This window comes from Acyrthosiphon pisum, chromosome A2 (genome assembly GCF_005508785.2).
Source record: "Acyrthosiphon pisum isolate AL4f chromosome A2, pea_aphid_22Mar2018_4r6ur, whole genome shotgun sequence".
Taxonomy (NCBI): Eukaryota; Metazoa; Arthropoda; class Insecta; order Hemiptera; family Aphididae; genus Acyrthosiphon; species Acyrthosiphon pisum.
Window position 1 is genome coordinate 14,642,307 of NC_042495.1, and position 18,725 is coordinate 14,661,031.

Here is an 18,725-nt window from a genome sequence, read left to right on the forward strand (position 1 = left end):
ACGATAATTTACATCTTAATGTTATAGTTGTTAACGTTGTACCTATATATTATACATTTGCATTTCGGTCGCAGGTCGAAAAGGTCCCGCGGATGAGCAACATCATATATAGATATATATTATACACTATTTATTCATGGTGAACGCAGACCTGACCTATCACCTATCACGATTATCTTATAATATAGACGAAAAACGAAAGTTGTCATCACGGTATATCTTATGGAGTTTATTGATGACGTACCTACCTGTCTACGGTGTCATCTGCCTGGCACACAACAACAAAAGAGTAAAATCGTAGAGGAAAACGAACAGACTGTTTAAAAATAATAAAAAAATATTATATATACGTGATTAAGGGACCCGAAATGTAAGGATGTCGTTTTTAGAACGATAGATTTGTCTCATGCGGGAAATTCGAAATGTATTATTTAGATTTCTATATATTTTTTTTTTTTTTTTTAACTTCGATTTAAAAAACTTTATATTACAATCTACGCAATATGTCACAAACCTACGTCACAAATCGTTGATTGTTTTGAAATTTTATTTTCTGGCGTAATTTACTTCGGTAATTCGAAAATAATCTATACTCCGATATAGTCCGATGCAATCCGAATAAAGTTTATCTCTTTCAAATAAAAGAAAAAAAACGATCGAAACTCGAATATTTTACGAAGCGGAATCGTTTTTCCTGTAAATTCGTTTTTGATCGTTGAAATGATTTGAGTTTATCTTTCCGTAGGCCTATATATGACGTATAGCTGCTGCGATACATAACCAGAAATTGGCCGAATGTTTGCCCCTTAATAAATAGCCGGCTCCAGAATCCTTAAAGGATTGACACGCGGTGATATATTTTATCTCCGAGAAACCGATTTCTTGGGTACATATTATATAGACCAGGACAAACGTCCTCGGGAGTTTACAAGGGTTGAAAAGATATATTTGGCCATCTTCTCCTCGGAATCGGTCGAGGGTCAGTGTTGAACAATTATTATTATTTAAAAGTCGCGAGCCAACGAGCGGTGACGTAGAACGGGCTCATTATTATACTGTACAACTCGATATAAACGTTTCAAACAGTAATCGCCGTTAATAGCTTAAAGCTTAAAGTAATGTAAGTAATGGCAATTCAGTTATATAATTTATAATGACCGCCGGACACCGTATAACCATAGCAGCAATATATAGTCTTACAAATAACGCGAGCAATAGCCGCCATGACTTACCATTATTATATATGTTGTCAACAGCCAACTGTATACATAAATCTCGTTATTTCCGTATATCCTCCATCGTATATTTTACACCCCAAAAATACCCCGGAACCCCACAAATCTGGTCGTTTAGGGTGTCCCCGACGAGTATAAATATACACCACTTTTGAATGAATGCATTACCAATGTGAACCAGCTCTAATGGACGCGCTACCAAGTAGGTAGTTACCATTATGATAAGTTATGTCCGAAAGCGGTCGTGTCGGCGACAATATTAATTTAACTAAATGGGCACAGTATACACATAAATGCACAGTATATTCACTGCTGCAGCACATTATAGTATACTATATTATTATTATGTATAATGTATAATAATATTATTGTTCAGTTGTTGTAGGGGCGATCCATTAATATGTCTACTGGCAATACAAAATGCGTTTAAAAATAATCATAATTCATAGCTTGTCTTACTCGTCATCATTTTTTAGAGTTAGACCTTTTGGATTCCCGCTAGCAAAGCCAGTTATTTTGACTATACAACACTTTGTTATGTAGCACGCATAAAATATTATGTACAATAAATAAAATTTGATTTTAACACGATTTGTGTTTTTATCAATAGTTATGACGAAACGTTTTTACGAGAAATGTTTAAGTATAATATGATTTTATGAATTGTGATCTAACTGCAAAGTGTTTAAGTAGGTACCTATAGCCGTGTCTAAGCGTTTTAAAAGTTAAAATAATTGTCTTAAATTTGTAAATACTTAATAGCGCTGTACGGTCCACTTGGTACGAATTGTGTATATACAATAGTTTTCACAATATCAAAATTATTATTGCATTACTACATCGATATGACTGAGATTTAATTTATTTTAATATATATTTTACATTTTAATAAATACGTAATTTTAAATAATGAATTAGGTACTTACTATTCATACTTTTTTATTATACCTTGCCTATTAACAATTATTATTTCACAACCACGTTGTTGCACGATCATTATGCGTTATATAAAAGCGACCAACATAATAATAATATTAATAATACCACGAAAGAATACGAACAAAATATATAACCGCCGAAACCCATACCTATTTAATACCGGCGTATCGCTGCAGCTACTTGACTGAAAATCGTTATTTTATTCATGACGCCGGAGGGTTACACGGCTTCTGCTGTTCGCGGGTTCAATTAACCCGAATATAATGATATCACATAATATTAAGAGTATAGCTGACGTGGATCGTCGAAATATCGGGAGATTGCACACTGCACACACGTTGGCAGCATCGCTGCGGGCCAGTTTTTTTTTTCGCTAACGAACGTGCCGGGACGGTGAAAAACCTACACGCACACACACACATGGAGCGTCTCCCATACGGGTAATTATGTATAAAGATGGATGAAAAGAGATCTTTTCAATAAATAATTATATCGGGTTGTGAAATATACCCATGTATCTTTAAAATATAGTATACATATATGTATAAATATATTATAAAATATAGTGCATATATATTATATATAATATATTCATGTATATTGTATATATATATATATATTTATTGAACCTGGAGGAATTCCGAAATTTCTGGTCAATCGTATCGGACAGGTGAATCGGTTTATAAATTGCACAGAAAAAAAATTTGATTTTTATAGGCACGACGCTACACGTGTAGTCGAGTTGGAACGCAGCATTGTTCCGAAACGATAATCTTATTAAATCATATAAAGAATAGATGCACGATTAGACGAATCGCGTTTAAATATTTTAGACGAACGTGATATTATTCATGTTAATTACCTATACGAGTTCGTATTAATTACCGGCTGTATTACTAGCGTAACGTAGTAATAATTATAATACCTGATGACAATATTATTCTCATAATAATTATACATCCGAGATAATCTGTATTCAAAAACGACCGGACAATAATTTATAATATTACGACATTAAACGATATAATATTATATTGTAATGATAATATTGTGCGAGTGCGTTTTGAACTTTTGAACATTTATTAGAAACGTTTTTTTTGTAACAGCCTAGCAGCTGTAGTTGGACAGCCATGATAGCTAAAATATATATTTTCATTGTAGCCACGTGGCGCACAATATAATATATGATATGATATATATATATATGTAAAATGGACAAGCACCGAAAAAGATCACTGGACCGGTTGATTAGGTCCTACGACGGATGTGACTTATTGCTGCCGCCGCCGCCGCCGTCAAGTGGAAGCGGTCAATTGTGTCCAGGGGCATTTGGCAGGACAAATGGTGGGCGAAAAGTGTAAATTGTAAATATCGACGGGGCGAGAAATAAAAACAAAAAATAGAGAGAGAGAAAACTCGTTTGATTTACCATACGTGTAGGGAATATAAAAACGCGTATTCGATCTGTGAGCGTGTTTACGACTCGATAGTACTACCGAAACTATAACGGTGCAAGTACACACGAAATAAAACCTATTATCGATGACGCGGTACAAATGTATAAATCATAATTCGTAATATTATTATCATATATCGCATGTCGAGCCACGGGAATCTCGGGATTATATTGTGTTTCGTATTATAATGAGGTGGTGTATAAATCGTTAGATATAAGGAAGGCCATATGCGACCAGAGCATGTTATATAATATTCGCGTAGGAATATACAAACACCGTTCATCTGCATAATATTATAATAATATCATATCGCGCCCGACCTCTGCTGTTGGTGGCATTTTAAGTTCAAGTAACAGTTGTCAATAAACGCGCATAAATCGAATTCAAACGAAAGTCGTAAAATATTATATTATACAGCATAATGCATATTATTATTATTATTATTACTATATTATACGTACAATATTACGACAAATATTTGACAGCGCTGAATTTCTGCAGAGATGTAACAGAGTTATAATACATTATAAACTTAAAACTAAGTTTACACAACCGTCGTACGGTTTTAGATTTTTTTTCGAGACGAACAAACAACACTGTATATAGAATTCGATTCAATTATTCAAAAAGCACGCGTTAAATAAATGTAAAAATATAATAAATTCCGCACAACTGTAAGGAGTTATACACTAATAATTATTTCTGTATTTCACCACAATTATTTGTCAAAAATATTTTCTCAGGCAAGTCGTTGTATAATAAGCGAAAATGCGATTATTATTTTCGAATTAACACATAGTTCTGAAATTAAAAAATTAAATATATATATAAAAACATCTAAAATGTATACAACATAACCGTGTATACCTACATCAAACATTTGAATTATGAAACAATTTAATAAGAGATTATTATAAGTAAGCCCAATAATACAGTTGTTTACTAAATTAATTCAGTAGAGTTTTGAGACGACCATTGTTATATGATAATAGCTAACAATAATTCTGCAACATATTTTAAATAATGAACTCTGTTGGATCGAGTGGTTTAGTGTTTCAAAGGCTCGCAAATAATATAATATTATAATCTCATTTTAATCTTACGATAATAAAACTTCTTGATAAAACCGAGTACGTTTTTTACCCCAAAAGTGTACCGAAATAATTGGGTTTTAATAGAATTCAATCCACGCGTTACCCTCCCGTGATATATACTTTCTGATTAAATATATTATAAATAAATATTTTTTTTATTTTTTAAATACGTTTTGTCCGCGGCAATTCCGTACAAAAAGATCCGGCTTTGATGGATTACGAACCCCCGTGAACACCACTACAAACAAAAACGGACGGAATATTTTGTAGAATTCAATTGAGGAAAGGGGGGATTTAAATTATATATTTTCTTCTCTCTCTGTCTGTCTGTCTGTCTCTCTCTCTTGCCACCTCCCACCAATACACTCGTTTACCCCCCTATCAGCGTCTCTCATCCTCCTTCAATGCAAACAGACCCTAGGTAAAGGATTATGTGTCGAGCAAAGAGGATTTAGAATTGTGAGTGCGTCGAAAACAATGGTGATTTTCTTTTTTGTTTTTTTTCGATCCCGTGTCGGTCTTTTTCTCTTGTAATTTGTAGGTTGGGGTGTAATACAATCGCGTGCGGCCGTATATAAATTTAGTGCGATTTGTCATAATAATGCAGAACGGCCAATATAATGTAGGTATATGATAGTAATTATTATAAACAACACTAATTAAAAAATATGTGTATGCTGATGATTATATTTTTAACAAAAAAAAAGTAAGTAGCTAAGTACATTGTTTTATAAATTTAAAATTTGTTATTTTTTACATCACAGCATAATATTATATACGTTTATAAATTACCACCAATTACGATAAATTCATCTACAAAATAAACATAATATATTATGTAGCATATTATGTAATGATAATAGCCAAGGACACCGACAACAATATACATATGCCTGGTTAAATTGTGCATTAATTAATGAAATAAAGTATAAAAAAGTATCTTTATAGAAATATTTTTATCCTTCGAGTATAATAATATGATCAAAGGACAGAGACTAAAGAGCTTGGGGTTGATACTTAAAACCCGAGTGTTAGTGACCTTTTATGGGAACAAAGTGTATTGAAATCCTTTAGTATAATTAATTAAACCCTCTGGATTAATATAAATTATAATACATATTACCCAACTTTAATTAGCCTCAAAAAGCGTTGAAGTTTATAAAATTATCGAATTTCATTAAATAATGAAAGTCTCGTGACTTTATTCAATATTGTCTATACATTAAAAATAAAATGATTCCGACAGTTAAACTTTAAAATTTATAAATTAATTAGCTAATGTATCACAACACAAATTTTCTGTACGCCTTAGGTATATATTAATTTAATATTATTTACTGAATTGAATGTATGTACCAACCTAAATGTATTGTATAAAATTGAAATAATACCATTTTTATAATGATTAATTTACAACATTTTATTTCATGTTAAAGCATTATTGAAATATTTGTTATACATGTAAGTATAGCGATCATGAATTTTTAATACAGGCACAACTTCGATAATCGAGTAATATACATTTTTACATAATTTTATGCATTGAAAAAAAAATATAACAGCAGGTAATTACTATTTACTAACTAAAATTATTATTCGTTTTTGTTTTTTATTTAATTTATGGAAATTCTAAGCCATTACCTATATAGGTACCCACCGCATAATATACGAGTAGGTACACTATATAACTATAGTTATACTTCTTATTTCATATTTATAGGTACCTACAAAGCGTGATGATAAGTTTAATAATATTTAGATTTTAGGCCGTTTCGTTGGAAACTCACTCACGGGCGTAGGTGCGTATAATAATATTAGGTATGGAAGTTATTGACAAAAATGATATTATAGTTTACGGAAGAAACGTAGTAAAAATGATTATTTTGCATGACAAATGGTTTGAAACCACACTCCACAACTATAATTTGCTAGCGTGAGAATAGCTCCTCTGGGGGTATATAGCGAAAGTCTGCGTATACACCACATAGGGGAGGCTGCAGTCAGGGGAAATTCTGACACGTTTCCCTGCAGCCCAGAGAGTTCATTAATCACCGAGAGGGCTGCCGTCGGTTTGTCCTGGAAACGACACCCAGTAGGTTTTGGTTTAGGCTGATTAACGACACTGTTCTGCGTTAGCTTTCCTCCGCATATTTGGTGAGGAGTTAAAAAAAAAAAATGAAAAAAAATACAAATATGAACAAACCACATTTTAGACGAATCGTTTGGCTAATTCTTTTTACTCTCGGCTCCTGCTCGGCTGTAGAGAGAAGTTTTGGCCAACTTCCCGAATGGAAATCCGGCATTGCTGTCACGCGTCAGACATTTGGAAACAGCTGCATTCCAACGAATGCGTCGAGTAGGGGAAAAAAATAATTCTCAAAAGAAACAAAGTTTTTGGTCAAAGTTCGGAGATCAGTTAGTTGAACTATGATGGAAACCCGGGAATCGAGTTTTTGTCGAGCCAGTGAAATCCGTATACCCTGCTTATTCTTAAAAGTATAATATTATAATGAAATATCTTTTGCGTATAATATATATCTGCGAGCGCACCGAGCGACAGAATATATATATATATACGTGGCGTATATACGTTTTTCCCCCAAGTCCAAACATAACGTATATAATATAATACAGTTAAACTAAAATAATGTTTGCCAAGCGATATCTCTTTTTAGATTATTTTTGTAAGTTTTTTTGGTTTTTATCAAAACTGCTTCCTGCACATCAACGACCTGTAATATTATTATATATCCACGCAAAAATAATATTACTTTTATTTTCTGTTGGCAGTTAAATTGAAGTGTCAGCGTACAAACTATATATACACACTTAATTAAACAAATTAAGATAAAAACTAATATACATTTTCAGGTGTGCATTTTCGTGAATCCCAAGTTTGTTATAATTATAATTTGAATATAAATATTTATATTATATAATAGGTTTTTAAAAAATGGCATACTATATATTAGCACCTGCGGTGAAATCGCTTAAGTAATGTCAATCTTCGTAGACGAAGTTATCAAAAATTACAAATCATATAATATGGGACAGTCGACTATAAACTCGAAGCGTGATCAAAGGTTAATAAGATAGTATATATATCAACAAAAAATTGTAAACTGAAATTTCCCAATTATAAATCATTATTAATATGAAAACCACGAAACGCATTTTTAATATTATTAAAATATTTGAATAACAGTAAATTTTGTATGATAATATTATTATAACCACAAGTCAATTTTTTTCGGAAGGTTCGTTTCTAAAACCTACAACTTACCTATAAAATTAAACTCGAGTGCTTAAATAAGTACTGTGCAGTATGCGTGAATTTATGGTAATAAATAAATTACGTACTTCGAATAATAACTATTTGTTTTCCTCGCTCTATATTTCGATTTGTTTAGATTTAAATGACTACTGTAACTAAAACATGCGGTCATTAATTTTCAAAGGCCAGACAGTGCGAGTACCTACCATTATGTGTACAGTAGTTCGAAGTGAACCGGATGACATTCATTAAAAGTTATTCGTGACAACGGACAGGATTTAATTTGAACATTTTATTCGATATTCACAGTAAAATCTTTTTTTTTTTTTACTATTTAAAATACATTTTAACAAAGACTTGAACGTAAGCTCTTAAATATTTATACACCCAAACGCTTTGTGTTTTAAGAACTGAGTTTGTTTTTTTTTCATTTTGGAATTTATTTTAAGCTTGACAATATTATTAATCATAATGTTAAAAACGAGAAAAAAAGTATCAATGCAAACAATTTTTAAAAACAGAAATGTATTTATTACTTAAAACACTAAAGTCAATTATTTTCTGTTATTTCTGATTTAATAATTGTTGAGATAAAAAAATTCTACAGTAAAACAGAACCCTTAAATTAAATATAAACTAATAATATTTTATGTTATTACACAAACCAAACATAATATTTGAAATAAATATTATTTGGCCAATAAAAATGAACTCAACTCAGTATTATTATTAAACAATGAAACACCATCGTATCTATTTAGGATACCTCTAGTCCTATAAACTATAATTTCTCAAAAATTAAACGAGTGATATTCATATAATTTTTAATAGTGACCTACAAGGGATTGAAATTATAAAGAAAATTGTAACTTTTGCGTAAGACAAGACATCTATTTAAATATTATAAATTACTGTTATTATATCATAAAAACTTTAAATTTAATGTATTGTGAAGTAACTTTTTAAATAAATCAACTCGGTGACAGTGTTTTCATTTATAACGTTCGTCGTTTTGATTATTAGCTTTTGTTATTAATATCACTCTTCTTCACAATTATTATTAATTACATTTTTTAAGTAACTTTTTTTAAGCTTCCAAATAATAACTACAATATAAAATATCAGAAGACATATAAATAGACAATTTAGTATGTACACGTACCTTTTTATTGCAGTGTATATAATATTACGACGGAACAGATGTCATTTAATTTGTTTTTACAAATCTGAGAAAATTCTTCTAGATCGCATATACTTGAAAAAATATACATGAATTATTAGTTTTCTTTTATTCACAGTGCCTATGAATGTTATTGCATTTATTATATTATATTTATTTAAACGCATGCATGAATTCATTATTTTCGTATATACATTCCATAAAAGTAAATAATTTTTTTTTTGAAATTAATCATTTCGTGTCTGTGGTAACTTGGTTAAGATAAAAGACCACTTAATCTCTATTATATTATGACTGTGTAGTACTATAATAGTGTGTATGTGTGTGTGTGTACTGTGTATACTGTATACATAATACATTATACATGAAGTATTGAGGTACCTACCACCTTTCATTTCGATATTTTATGTTGATTATTAGTAGGTGAGACCACCGTCGCCGATACCATACTACCGACTTTAGGTTAACCGTATGGACCTATACACCCGGCTATTTCGAATAATGTTTGTTCGGCGTTCCGAAAACTAATACCTATATGACCACCACTCGAAATGAATAAGTGAAAAATAATAAAATAAATATCAAAACCAGTGAATTTGTGACTCTGCGTGGGAGTGAGCCACACACACGAGTGCAGTACAAACATAACGACTTCTGAAAAAAATGTTTTATACATATTATATAAATACAAAATGTTTTACAAGTATGTGATATACATGACGGGTAAAATAAGAGAGGTATAATATGAATTCCGTCTACGTATGTAGTAGGTATATATTGTGTGTGTGCGACGGTCATTTTGTCCGTCGAATGTATGGACTGGACAAAATGGACTTTCTTTTGTTTTCAACACAAGACGAAACAGGAAACGTACTTTTATCCGGCGACACGTCCGGTTCGGAAAGACACACGAATCCACATTTCTACTCACTTCCTACCATTATCTACCCGCCCGCGCCAAGGCATTTTCTATAATATCTAGTTCAAACTATAGGTAGGTACTACCATTTTCGATTATCGTAAAATGCGCGGCCTCGTTTTTATATTTTTTCAAAGCCCGTTTAGAAAAATACTAAATTACGTATTAACCGAGTTTTCATCAAACCTTGCAATAGTATCCGCGACAACGAATTAAAAAAGCTTTCTAATCGAATAGTAAAAAAATAACACAAAATACGGAAAGAATAAATTGCAACGAAATTCAATATTGCCTAAATAATAATCGCCGAAATAAGCATTAAGCAGTGATCCTATTTGATCATTCAGCGGGTGAGGACCATAATCCCTCGAGACACGCGCATAAATAAATGAATTAATGTTTTCAGATCAAATTGATATTATATACGTAAAATACAGGTTGTGTTACTACGTAATACTACGTAATTTAATAATAAATTGTTGTACGAAGACCGCCGCCCCGTCGAAACTGCCACAAATGAGTTTTGAAAAAACGCAATATAAGACAGTTTACGTCATGAATTTTCATAAGGCCTCTTTGCAATAATATTGCACGTCGTCACACAGGTAGTATAGACTCGTTTGGACGTGTAATATTAATATTTGTTATATGAAATCGTACATACATTATACAACAGTATTATGCATTTCTGCGTAACGAATCGAATAGCGAATAACGTCATAAAATATAAAGGTTTCAGTCGCCATACAACTACAATTATAATAATAAATTATTGTGCGAAAAAAATAAAATAGAAAACAATATTAAATGCATGCTGCACACGTCTGTGAGGTTTGTAACACCTACTCGTGTTACACACGCGCTATACCTACCTTTGGTTAAAAACAAATAAATACTTATCCGCTAAATTAATTGTAATTAAAACTATACACGAGAGATAAAACGACGACGGCGATCGCGTGCGCGTAACACAACTCTCCGCAGGAAGTATCCGTACAGTCGCTAGAACACCGTCCCACACACACACACACACACAATGGTAGGTAGGTATTATATTATTATAATATGTATATTGTGCGTATATACGGTTATCATACGGAAAGCCGAATGCAGTTGCGGTATCAGATTACACGAGTGGCTTACCGCGCGGGGGTGCTTTTCAAACGGCGAATGATAATAATTATTTCACGTCGAAATGCGCGTGCGATACACAATGTACCACCGACGCCGTAGCATTATAATATCATACACATATATATATATACCTACACCTAATAATAAATAAAGTTTTTACCGGATTTCGGTATGCACACCGCAGCTTCAGGATATTAATGGATACAGGAAAATTCGTCCCAACAGTCGTTTATCAGATAGCCGGCCGGTGTACGGTAAGAGGACAGATGGAAGGAATGAAAACGCCGTCGCGCGGTGTATATTTTATTTTTAATGCCCGCTGAATTAATTTCACTACAAAACGCAGCGATTAATATTTTACACCGATATAATATTATGCTTATATATTGTAGAAAATTATATTAATAGACCGTGTAATATATGCGATCTGAGTTTACGCGCCATACGAGTTGATGCGAGTAAGATGCTGGTAAAAAACTGTTTGAAGATTTTTCATAGGAAAAAAAAAAATTCAGTGGTACGACAAACCATTTATAATTTGCTATGTAAATCTTGTAAATTAATCATACAGTCTCCATAAATTAAAGAAAATGCGAATAAATGTTTCGACGCATGTTAATACTTGTAATAAAGACGACGAGGGCATCGTAAAGTTTATAAACCATCATAAGAATATTATAAGTTCTGAGATAATATTTATAATTAATTATTATAATACGTCTAAGTAATATAATATTGGAAAATATAAGTTTTGTAGAGAATTAAATGGAATAATATTAATCTTAGTAGCAATTTGTTGCGTTGATAAATAGAAGCATGATGGTTTACAGTGAAAATAAGTATACGTAATTAATGTGTTAACGAAGAAAAGGCTAAACCCTAAGTAATCGATATAATGTAAGAAATTAAACAACTGCCTCTCGCATATGGAAAATAAATAAATTAAATATATCATATTCAATTAATAATAACAACAAAATCTAAATAACCTAATTCGGTTGGTTAATTTTTTTTGTTTTTCTTATAACTTATGAAACATTAATTGTTATTGTACCACCCAGCTTATTAAATATAGTTTGCGTATTTCGAATATTTTTTTCAATACTGAAAACATTACATTGCAGTCAGAAAGTTAACACTGTTCCATGGGGAAATAATGAAAACAAAATATTTATTATTATACATATGTCATAAATCAACAAAACAAAATCGAACCAAGTAAAAATTCCATTTCAATAAATAAATCATGCCGTGATAGTTTTCTTTTTTATATACACATTATATTATTATGTATATAGTTTGGTTTAGTCGTTCAGGCCCATTACAACCTCCGCACATAACATGTTAACAAGAAATGTAATGAGACGATAATTTTAGCGAGTTTGTGTTAATTTTTAACCCAATGACCTCCGCAGAGTTGTTGGTTTTTATATTTTTTTTTATTATACGCAATAAAGCGTACGCCTGCTTTACAATATTATGTACCTATATAAAATATACGATAAATAAATGTCATGAGATCAAAACCAAACCTAGTTGTGTGAACTGGTAGGTAGGTATGAACGTATGGTATGGTGTGATATGTTATGGTATGGTAGGTATGGTATAATGGTGGTATTAGTATGAATAGAACAAGGTTCCTACTCTGGAAACGTGAAAAACGTATTAAACATTTGCAGACAACATAATATCAGAAATACACAACATTATGACGATTGTATAAAAGAGAAATATAATGATTCCAGTAAAGAAATTAAATTATTTCAATAGTCTAAAAAATGACCAGAATAAATTAATTTTTCCGAAAATTCTAAGCATATTGCATATTAAAACGTAAATCTCATACTATAAACAGACAACTTTATTCAAGGAAAAAGAAATTAAAAATTTTCACTTGGAAAAAATCTTACACAAATAAAATTATTAAAATAATAATATTATGTACTGGCGAATAACAGAAAAAAACCCAATATAACCATACATGGTTACGTTTCAATGCTTGACAAATTTAGAAATAACAATTCATTTTGTCAGTTTTTTAATCTTCAATGCATTATAATAAATCGTGCATAATAATTAACGTAAGTAAATATTATAATGGTTTTTGATTAATTTGTAACTAGAAATAATATTGTTGCGTATTTTTTTTTTTTAGATTGGAGATTAGCGAAAGATAGACGAACCAAAAAAATCTAACATGAAAACGGTTTTCGTAAAAATTTTTATTTGTTTATTTTTGATAAACATAACGTATGGATACAGTTTTACAAAAAAAAAGCAGACGTCATTAGTAAGTAAACTAATAAGTAAGTTATTAGTAGTTAGTAAGTTTAGAAAGTATAAAATTATTATAATTATTAATTTTTTTTTTAAACGTAGGCACCCAATAGGTAGTAACAAAGATGATAATATGGAAATATTACCATCAACATATTATGATATCAGGAATATTAAACATAAATTGAACGATATCGAAAAAACATTTGCCGTCAATATAGAAGCCCAAAACAAGAATTTGTTGTTAACACTTAGCAAAGGCTATGGTACGCTGTCGGAGCTGTATCGAAAATTAATACCGAAAATATGCAAAGAAGATTCACTTACAATCACAATAGGCCAGCAAAGCCCATATAATGGGAGTATTTTAACTGACAAGAATAACACAGTAAACTATGTGTTTTCCGATCGTTCACAAAACACTAGTGGACCACCACCAGTTAGTAAAATTTAAGGTGAAAAAAGACCACACTCTAAGCCTCTAATAATTATATTATTAATTTAAAAATACCAATGTTTTTTTATGCATGTATTCAAAATCTATTACCATGTTTGATTTGTTAATACTTACAAATTGTAACTTTAATATTTTCATATATTTTATATATTATTTACTGCCCATGTTTTTTTTATGTATGTAGTATGTATTTAAAATGTATTATCAAGTTTGATTCGTTAATACTTAAAAATTGTAACTTTAATAAATTTTCATATATTTTATATATCCTACTGCCCATGTCTTAACCATCGCAATATGTTTCAATTCATAATTAGTGGTTTAGTTGTTAAAGTGTACCTACTGTTAATAATTATTAATTCAAATAATAAAAAAATGTTCTTTTTGGCTTATCTAAAGAATTTGTTTTTAGTTGTACAATACTATTGTATTAGTGTTTATTAATATTATCCACTCAAAATTATTTGTTTTAAAAATTATATTATAAATTTGATAGTTTTAGGAAGTTAAGTTTATGACTTATTCCAGTATTCATTTAAATATTATCACGTTTAACTGTATAAGTGGTAATATGTTTTTGAGAATTGTTTTCTGGAGCATTAATAAAGACCATTTTGGAATATCCAAGTGTATTGTTTTTAATGCCAATATTGTGGGTAGGTATGATATTCTATAATGATATATAAATATTATATGCACTATATTTTTAATAGCTTCAGGAATCATTAAATTATCAAATATGTACATTATAACCCAATTGGGAAGTGTGTCAACCTAAATAGGCATCTTAATATTGACTAATACGGGCACTATTTCAGATGCTTTAAGGAATCATTTAGGGGCTATAAATACATAAAATGTATGACTGATTTGGGAAGTGTGTCGACCTAAATGGCCATCATAATAATATTATGAGAGGCACTATTTCAGACTGTTTTGGGAACCGTCTAGGAGCTAAATTTATGTCATATTAGACTCAATTAGGTATCATTAATGACTGAAATTATCATTAATGAATGATAAAAGTGTTTCTGACCGAAAATGTGTTTAAGTTTTATTTTAGGCTTTTGTGGTGAACAACTACTTTTAGAAAAGGTAGCAAGGCACTGTAGTACTTACTTTCTCGTCCAGTACTTGTTATCGTGGTCAGTCGAGAAAGAGTAATATTTTGTCTAGATTAAAGATATCTCACCCTTGGGCATATAGTACTCGTTATCGTGGTCAGTTGTTCGAGAGTAAAGTAACCTTAGAGTTGTATAATGTAAATCCTGTTGGACCTGTGTTTAATTATCCTTTTGTACAGTACTCGTTATCGTGGTCATCAAAAGGAGAATTTAAATAAGCTCATACAGCAGGTGTCGATAACTTACTCGTTTGACGGTTTGGGAATCGGAAACCGAAATATATCTGTTATATACGCCAAGCCTTTGCGTAGCGTATACGACAAAGTGGCGCCCAGCGTGGGGCTCGAACCCACGACCCTGAGATTAAGAGTCTCGTGCTCTACCGACTGAGCTAGCCGGGCTATTATTACCTTTCGCGTGACGAGTGGCATGTCGGCGGGCTGAAATACCTTGGCGGTCTCCCTGAACTTTCCAAAGTCACCGGGCTTCGTGAGGAGGTTCCCGTCCAACTCGGCCCGGTTCGAGGCCATGAACCGACACGAGTCCAAGAACCTCACACCTATCGTTTTGAGAACGATGTTGGGGATCACCGTTATCGACTCCTTATCGTAACCGAGTTCGGTTACGATAAAGTGTGCGTCATATTTCGAAAGGTTATGTAGGAAGTATGGCACATTCTTGGGTGTTACGAGCTTGAGGTTGCACGGTGAGCAAAGTGTATGCCTCATCCGCCCCGACGTATGGCAGTGGTCTGCGACTTTACACCTGGCCTCGGCGAACACTAACTTGCACATATCGCACACACTCTTCGCGTTATGCACACGTACCTCCTCAACACTCATCGAAATCGGCACATTAGTCGCCTTCAGCAAGTTCCCCAACCTGATGGCGAGCGCGGTCACACTGGTGACAAAATGTTTGGCCAATTCGTCACGCGATTCCGATCCGCGATATATTACCGGAGTCTGTGGTATGTCATATTTCTCCATCAACACTACGGGTACGTCCGCCGCCGTCTTGACAAAGTATCCGTAGCTCATTGAATGATACGCATGTATCCCGTCAGTGCTTGCCCCCCCCCGCTCCGTCTGTTTTTCAAGTAGGGCTTCAAAATCTGCATATATCGTAAACGGATGACGCTGCGTGCTAGCCCACCTGTTAAACCTGAGCACATCCCCTTCTTTCGGCATAACAGGTAAAATAAGTTTATTAGGCCCGCACAACCTCATATGTTGTTGGAGAGCCTCATCGTTACCACACAATTTATTTTTTTTCATCTGTTCGTCGAATGATGTGAAACATATCTGATAAATACTCTACCTCTGTGAGGTATTTTTTGGGTTCACACCAACCGTGAAAAATTAGAAATGTACGTGTAGTGCATCCGCTCCTAGCCCTCAATCACGAGAAATGATCTTCCTTCTCGTTTTCAAATGGTAACAAATTTGTTATGGTTTAAAAGAGAAACTTCGACTGTCTATAATTATCAGAGGCTGTTAGCGCTTCAGCAGTCATTAAAGGATAATTAAAAGTGAAACACTTTCAGTTTTCATAATAACATTTTCAAGAGTTTTATCCGCTGGTAGTCATAAACAATATATCAATGTGTAATATAATATACGTTTGATAGTTAAATATATTGATTTTATTTTTATTTTCAAGTGTATACTGTATATATATAAAATTATAGATGTTATGGTAGGTATGGTATATACATAGATAGGAGAGTAGGGGTAAGGCGGGTATGGATAGGAGGGGCAATGCTGGGCACGGATAAGAGAGCAAAGACGGGTACGGATAGGAGGGGAGGGACTCAGTCGCGATAGCATAGAACTATAGGCTAAACGGAGTAGCCAGGATTCGCAGGATTTTCGGTGAACCAGAAGGAACTAAAACATACTACTTACATCATCATACATTTTTGTTATCAGAATCTAAATCAAATCAATTTAATAAGTAGTGCTATATATTATTTTGTTTTTAAAGTCAAATAAATAGTAAGTTATAAGTAAGTTGTAAACATGTATGTGATTAATTATTTATGGCTGCATACGAAATACGCATACCTACCATTATATTATTACAGGTACCTATGTACAATATGTACGTAGCAGTAGGTATACGATAATATTACTATTATATACTGCGATACTATAAAACGTAATTGATTCAAAACATGCGATTCAAAAGTTTGGTTACGAAACCATCATGAACTATAAAATAATAATATTACATAAACATGTAATGCGTCCTGTTGACTGCGACTATATAAATGGACCTAATTTTAAAAGCTGCGTACAATATAATAACAATATTATTATACAGTATAATAATATGTCGATAACATGGCAGTTCAAACGAACAAACGAGCCCCCTTCAACCAGATTTGCATAAAATCGACCTGAAATATTATTATCGAGTTCATAATATTATAAACTCGGCCAGTGACACCACGGGAATCGCCGGTATTATGAAATTATTATTTTAGTCTTGTAATAATTATTGAATTTCCTATATTGGCCCATTATAAACATAAAGCGGTTTCGACGTACATTATAAGAGAAGGGTGGTATGACAAAGCGGTGACATTTAGCACGACACTAAATTGAACCGTGAACATATTATATATAGGAGTCTATACCGAAGTAATAAGTCAAACAACAAGCGTATCAATCTCTACAAGTCCCCACGCACTATATCAGCAAACACGAGATAAACTTTGGGGGCACGTGACCAATTTAGTTCGGGTTGTATCGAAAGAGGGATGCCGCACAATGACCGGCCAATGGTTATCAACATATTATTACATATTGTATTATAATATATATACTATAATACGTATCATTTACTACAATGCTCGTTTAATGCACATGACGTGAAAGTCGAGTGCGGAATAATAATAATAAAAAATAATAAAACGACTGAAAAGAATGAAGAACAGCGGTAATTTTTATAAACAAATTTTAGGTTATATTCTCAAGTACTCGTTAAAAGAACATTTAAAAAATAAATAATAATAATAAAATTATTATCAAGCTATTATATGAAACCGAGGCGTATTATAAAAAACCCATCTGAAATCCGTTTTCCAGGTCATTAGGCCGAGTTCCGGATTAACGAAATTATCACGGTTTCATATTATTATCCGATATAGTAATTTGTATTATGATGCGCATTGCTTCTTATTATTATTAAATTTTTTTCTTTTTGAGAACCCCTATTCGCGCCACCCCCGTCGGATATTTATAATGAATCATTGTAGGGGCCAATCCGTACAACAAAGATGGCAATTAGATCGGTGACCATGTCACCCCGGGGACCGAACAATCGATTGTAATGAACTCAGAAAACGGTCCGTCCAAAAACAGTGCGTAACAGCCCATGTTATAAAAATTCAAATTTCTGTCTTTCTATAATTGTATACCCATATTATAATAATACAATAATATGTATATGACGTATATGTTTACTCGCATATATACAGAAACAAGAGCGAGCTGTCAGACCCGATTAGACATTTGATTTATACATATAAACACATACCCTCGACTCGAGTAAACCGTATAATAACATATTATAATAATATATCTAATGTAATCGTAGTGATGATGGTCGGAGGAAGAGGAGGAGGACCC

The 18,725-nt window shown here is 32.2% G+C and overlaps 1 protein-coding gene and 1 non-coding gene across 2 annotated transcripts in view; both read right to left on the reverse strand.

The window, feature by feature from the left end:
* Window positions 1-18,725, reverse strand: part of LOC100168389 (roundabout homolog 2) — a 219,235-nt gene that overhangs the window by 93,491 nt on the left and 107,019 nt on the right. The gene's annotated exons all lie outside the window — the stretch shown is intronic.
* Window positions 15,419-15,491, reverse strand: TRNAK-CUU. Its single transcript has one exon. It is a non-coding gene; the product is annotated as a tRNA-Lys (tRNA).